This window comes from Oncorhynchus masou, unplaced genomic scaffold (assembly GCF_036934945.1).
Source record: "Oncorhynchus masou masou isolate Uvic2021 unplaced genomic scaffold, UVic_Omas_1.1 unplaced_scaffold_1305, whole genome shotgun sequence".
In the NCBI taxonomy this organism is placed as follows: domain Eukaryota; kingdom Metazoa; phylum Chordata; class Actinopteri; order Salmoniformes; family Salmonidae; genus Oncorhynchus; species Oncorhynchus masou.
The window spans coordinates 95,134-101,133 of NW_027002908.1; the positions used below are offsets into that span (position 1 = coordinate 95,134).

The 6,000-nt window shown below is 45.2% G+C and overlaps 1 pseudogene; it reads right to left on the reverse strand.

Moving 5' to 3' along the window:
• LOC135530260 (multidrug and toxin extrusion protein 1-like) overlaps positions 1 to 2,080 on the reverse strand; it is a 94,669-nt pseudogene extending 92,589 nt beyond the window's left edge.
• Positions 2,081 to 6,000: the final 3,920 nt, after the last annotated feature.

The window sequence follows — 6,000 nt, forward strand, 5'->3', positions numbered from 1 at the left end:
AGAAAAATGTATCCATGCATTTTTTACTTCTAGGTTAGACTACTGCAACTGCTGATTTCAAGCTTTTACTGATAAACTACACAGCATTACATGGGCTTGCTCCTAACTATCTTTCCGATTTGGTCCTGCCGTACATACCTACATGTACGCTAAGGTCACACGACGCAGGGCTCCTTATTGTCCCAGGAATCTCTAAGCAAGCAGCTGGAGGCAGGGCTTTCTCCTATAGAGCTCCATTTTTATGGAATGGTCTGCCTACCCATGTGAGAGACGTAGACTCGGTCTCAACGTTTAAGTCGTTACTGGAGACTCATCTCTTCAGTGGTTCATATGATTGAGTGTAGTCTGGCCCAGGAGTGTTAAGGTGAACGGAAAGGCTCAGGAGCAACGAACCGCCCTTGCTGTCTCTGCCTGGGTAGTTCCCCTCTTTCCACTGGGATTCTCTGCCTCTAACCCTATTACAGGGGCTGGGTCACTGGCTTACTGGTGCTCTTCCATGCCGTCTCTAGGAGGGGTGCGTCGCTTGAGTGAGTTGAGTTGGGTTGTGCCGTGGCAGAGATCTTTGTGGGCTATACTCAGCCTCGTCTCAGGATGGTAAGTGGATGGTTGAATATATCCCTCTAGTGGTGTGGGGGCTGTGCTTTGGCAAAGTGGGTGGGGGTATATCCTGCCTGTTTAGCCCTGTCCGGGGGTATCGTCGGATGAGGTCACGGTGTCTCCCGACCCCTCCTGTCTCTGCCTCCAGTATTTATGCTGCAATAGTTTGTGTCATTGGGGCTAGTGTCAGTCTGTTATTTCTGGAGTATTTCTCCTGTCTTATCCGGTGTCCTGTGTGAATTTAAGTATGCTCTCTCTAATTCTCTCTCTCTAGTTCTCTCTCTCGGAGGACATGAGCCCTAGGACCATGCTTGCTGTTTGGGGCTTTAGGCTGTGTTTTTGTACAGCACTTTGAGATATCAGCTGATGTAAGAAGGGCTATATAAATAAATTGGATTGATTGTTTGATTTATACCATCTACTGCATCTTGCCTATGCCGCTCGGCCATCACTCATCCATATATTTATATGTATTCTCATTCACCCCTTATTATGTGTGTATTAGGTAGTTGTTTACATGGTTTGTTCAATAAAGACATGAAAACGTATAATTGTATGTGGGTTATTAGTTTAACCAGACTGTGTTTGTCTATTGTTATAGAGGAGGAAGATCAGATTGACCAATTTATGCAGAAATCCAGGTAATTCCAAAGGGTTCACATCCTTGTTCTTACCACGGTAGGTAGGTAGGTAGGTAGGTAGGTAAGAAGGTAGGTAAGAAGGTAAGAAGGTAAGAAGGTAGGTAGGTAGGTAGGTAGGTAGGTAGGTAGGTAGGTAGGTAGGTAAGAAGATAGGTAGGTAGGTAGGTAGGTAGGTAGGTAAGAAGGTAGGTAGGTCGGTAGGTAGGTAGGTTTTTTAGGTAGGTAGGTAGGTAGGTAGGTAGGTAGGTAGGTAGGTAGGTAGGTAGGTAGGACGGTAGGTAGGATTGTATCACCGCTATAGCCAGTGCCACCCCAGCCAGCTCAGTCTTCCCCAGGTGACCACAGAACACGGTGCTGACAAAACTGATCAGAAAGATCATTAGCTGGGATATAACCTGGAGAGAACAGAGGAAATTATCACCATCATCATGCCTCATGTGAGCAGAAGAATAGCAGTTCAGCAACACTCATATTTATATTATAAAGAAAATATATGGAACAACTAAAGATTCAGAAACAAAATACATTATCATCACCATAACAACGGACCAATCACTGCAACAGTTACTTTGGTGTGATCTAAAGGAATGACATTTCAGTAACACCCGGTAATTATTAGAGACAACGTTCTTAGCCTGCAGTCTCACCACCGGTCCCGCTAGTTTCAGAATTTGGCCGATCTCTTCTTTATAATGCACGGGGATCCAGCCTCTGATCCGCCTCAGACAGCCGCAGCAAAACACGGGTGACTCTATCTTGGATTCGGTTCCCGAAGCTTCATCACTTTTAGAATGTCCGTTCACTACGTTAACCGCGACAGCATTTGATTTAGAATGATCCATTATGTGGAAGAGAGAGCGCGCAAAGGAGATATATGCGGCTGTAATGTTTGCCCAACCAACTTCAGAAACTCTTGTTGATACAGAGCGGTCCTTTGGCGTGTCTGAGTGGAGAGTAACAAACGAAAAATGTAGAGCGCTCAGTCGGCTACAGCCGCATGTGTTGGAGTTTGGGGCGTATTCTCGTCACCGTTAACCCCGTCACGAGGATATTGCGTAAGGAGCCTACATCCTTGTTGAAGAGACCTTTTGGTGGGATGGCTTGTGGGGAATGTATGGGTGTCCGAGCGGTGTGTTAATAGTTTAAACAGACGTCTCGGTGCATTCAGCATGTCAACATTTCTTGCAAAACGAGTAGTGCTGAAGTCAATCTCTCCTCCACTTTGAGCCTTGTCAGATTTACATGCATAATACCAGTGGTGGAAAAAGTACTCAATTGTCAGTCTTGAATAAAAGTAAATATACCTTAATACAAAATGACTCAAGTAAAAGTGAAAGAGGCCTAGTAAAATACTACTTGAGTAAAAGTATTTGGTTTTAAATATATTTAAGTATCAAAAGTAAAAATATAAATCATGTTAACTTTCTTATATTTTGCAAACCAACCAAACCTTGTTTTTATTTTATTTACAGATAGCCAGGGGCACACTCCAACACTCAGACTAATTTGCATATGACCCATTTGTGTTTAGTGAGTCCTCCAGATCAGAGGCAGTAGGGATGTTCTCTGTTTAGTGAGTCCTCCAGATCAGAGGCAGTAGGGATGACCAGGGCTGTTCTCTGTTTAGTGAGTCCTCCAGATCAGAGGCAGTAGGGATGACCAGGGCTGTTCTCTGTTTAGTGAGTCCTCCAGATCAGAGGAAGTAGGGATGACCAAGGATGTTCTCTGTTTAGTGAGTCCTCCAGATCAGAGGAAGTAGGGATGACCAGGGATGTTCTCTGTTTAGTGAGTCCTCCAGATCAGAGGCAGTAGGGATGACCAGGGATGTTCTCTGTTTAGTGAGTCCTCCAGATCAGAGGAAGTAGGGATGACCAAGGATGTTCTCTGTTTAGTGAGTCCTCCAGATCAGAGGAAGTAGGGATGATCAGGGATGTTCTCTGTTTAGTGAGTCCTCCAGATCAGAGGCAGTAGGGATGCCCAGGGATGTTCTCTGTTTAGTGAGTCCTCCAGATCAGAGGAAGTAGGGATGACCAAGGATGTTCTCTGTTTAGTGAGTCCTCCAGATCAGAGGAAGTAGGGATGACCAGGGCTGTTCTCTGTTTAGTGAGTCCTCCAGATCAGAGGCAGTAGGGATGTTCTCTGTTTAGTGAGTCCTCCAGATCAGAGGAAGTAGGGATGTTCTCTGTTTAGTGAGTCCTCCAGATCAGAGGAAGTAGGGATGACCAGGGCTGTTCTCTGTTTAGTGAGTCCTCCAGATCAGAGGCAATAGGGATGACCAGGGATGTTCTCTGTTTAGTGAGTCCTCCAGATCAGAGGCAGTAGGGATGACCAGGGATGTTCTCTGTTTAGTGAGTCCTCCAGATCAGAGGCAGTAGGGATGATCAGGGATGTTCTCTGTTTAGTGAGTCCTCCAGATCAGAGGCAGTAGGGATGACCAGGGATGTTCTCTGTTTAGTGAGTCCTCAGATCAGAGGCAGTAGGGATGACCAGGGATGTTCTCTGTTTAGTGAGTCCTCCAGATCAGAGGCAGTAGGGATGACCAGAGATGTTTTCTTGTGTGACCTTTTTACCTGTCAAAATGTAAAGACTACTTTTCGGGAAATGTATGGAGTAGGAAGTACATTATTTTCTTTAGAAATGTAGTGAGGGAAAAGGAAAAGTTGCCAAAAATATAAATACCAAAGTAAAGTGCAGATACACTTAAAAACGACTTAAGTAGTATTTTAAAGTATTTTTACTTAAGTACTTTACACCACTGCATATTACTAATGTTAGCTCTCCGCATACATTTAAGGGCCATGTTCTGAGCCAATTGTAATTTTCCGAGGTCCCTCTTTGTGGCACCTGATCAAACACCTGAACAGAAGTCCAGGTGCGACAAAACTGGAGCCTGTAGGAACTGCCTTGTTGATAGTGTTGTTTAGAAGGTAGAAACTAGGGCCTGTAGGACCTGCCTTGTTGATAGTGTTGTTAAGAAGGTAGAAACTAGGGCCTGTAGGACCTGCCTTGTTGATAGTGTTGTTAAGAAGGTAGAAACTAGAGCCTGTAGGACCTGCCTTGTTGATAGTGTTGTTAAGAAGGTTGAAACTAGGACCTGTAGGACCTGCCTTGTTGATAGTGTTGTTAAGAAGGTAGAAACTAGGGTCTGTAGGACCTGCCTTGTTGATAGTGTTGTTAAGAAGGTAGAAACTAGAGCCTGTAGGACCTGCCTTGTTGATAGTGTTGTTAAGAAGGTAGAAACTAGGACCTGTAGGACCTGCCTTGTTGATAGTGTTGTTAAGAAGGTAGAAACTAGGACCTGTAGGACCTGCCTTGTTGATAGTGTTGTTAAGAAGGTAGAAACTAGGGCCTGTAGGACCTGCCTTGTTGATAGTGCTGTTAAGAAGGTAGAAACCAGGGCCTGTATGACCTGCCTTGTTGACAGTTTAAGAAGGCAGAGCAGCGCATTATTATAGACAGACTTCTCCCCATCTTAGCTACTGTTGCATCAATATGTTTTGACCATGACAGTTTACAATCCAAGGTTACCCCAAGCAGTTTAGTCATCTCAACTTGCTCAATTTCCACATTATCCATTACAAGATTTAGTTAAGGTTTAGGGTTTAGTAAAGGATTTGTCCCAAATACTTTTAGTTTTTAAAAATTTTAAGATTAACTTATTCCCTGCAACCCATTCTGAACCTAACTGCAGCTCTTTGTTTAGTGCGCTTCCGAGTATGCTCCCCACGTCACTACAGACACTGGTTCGATTCCAGGCTGTATCACAACCGGCCGTGATTGGGAGTCCCATAGGGACAGCGTCGTCCGGGTTTAGCCGCTGTAGGCTGTCATTGTAAATAATATTTGTTTTCTCTACTGACTTGCCTAGTTAAATAAAGGTTCAATAAAATAAATAAATACAAACCTAGTCGTACCAGAGGAGCACTGGGAGTCAGGTGAAGAACGGAGGCTATGCTTGGGGGACCAGGAATAAAGCACGGAGGCTATGCTTGGGGGACCAGGAATAAAGAACGGAGGCTATGCTTGGGGGACCAGGAATAAAGCACGGAGGCTATGCTTGGGGGCCAGGAATAAAGAACGGAGGCTATGCTTGGGGGACCAGGAATAAAGCACAAGTGAATTTGTAAATGGACTTTTTCATAACACAGTGCCACCGACGCGGCCTGCTACCAAGGACTTTGGCCCCCCCTCTCCTTCTCTATGGCCGATGTGAGTAAGACATTTAAACATGTTAACCCTCACAAGGCTGCCGGCCCAGAAGGCATGTCTAGCCTCGTTCTCAGAGCAGGCGCAGACCAGCTGCGTGGTGTGTTTACGGACATATTCAATCTCTCCCTATCCCACTCTGCTGTCCCCACATGCTTCAAGATGGCCACCATTGTTCCTGTACCCAAGAAGGGAAATGTAACCAAACTAAATGGCTATCACCCCTTAGCACTCACTTCTGTCATCATGAAGTGCTTTGTGAAACTAGTCAAGAATCATATCACATCCACCTTACCTGTCACCCTAGACCCACTTCAATTTGCGTACTTCCCCAATAGGTCCACAGACGATGAAATCGCCATCACACTGCACACTGCCCTATCCCATCTGGACAAGAGGAATACCTATGTAAGAATGCTGTTCATTGACGACAGCTCAGCATTCAACACCATAGTACCCACCAAACTCATCATTAAGTTTGAGTCGCTTGGTCTTGTCCCCGTCCTGTGCAACTTCACCTGGACTTCCAGACGGGCCGCCCCAGGTGGTGAAGGTA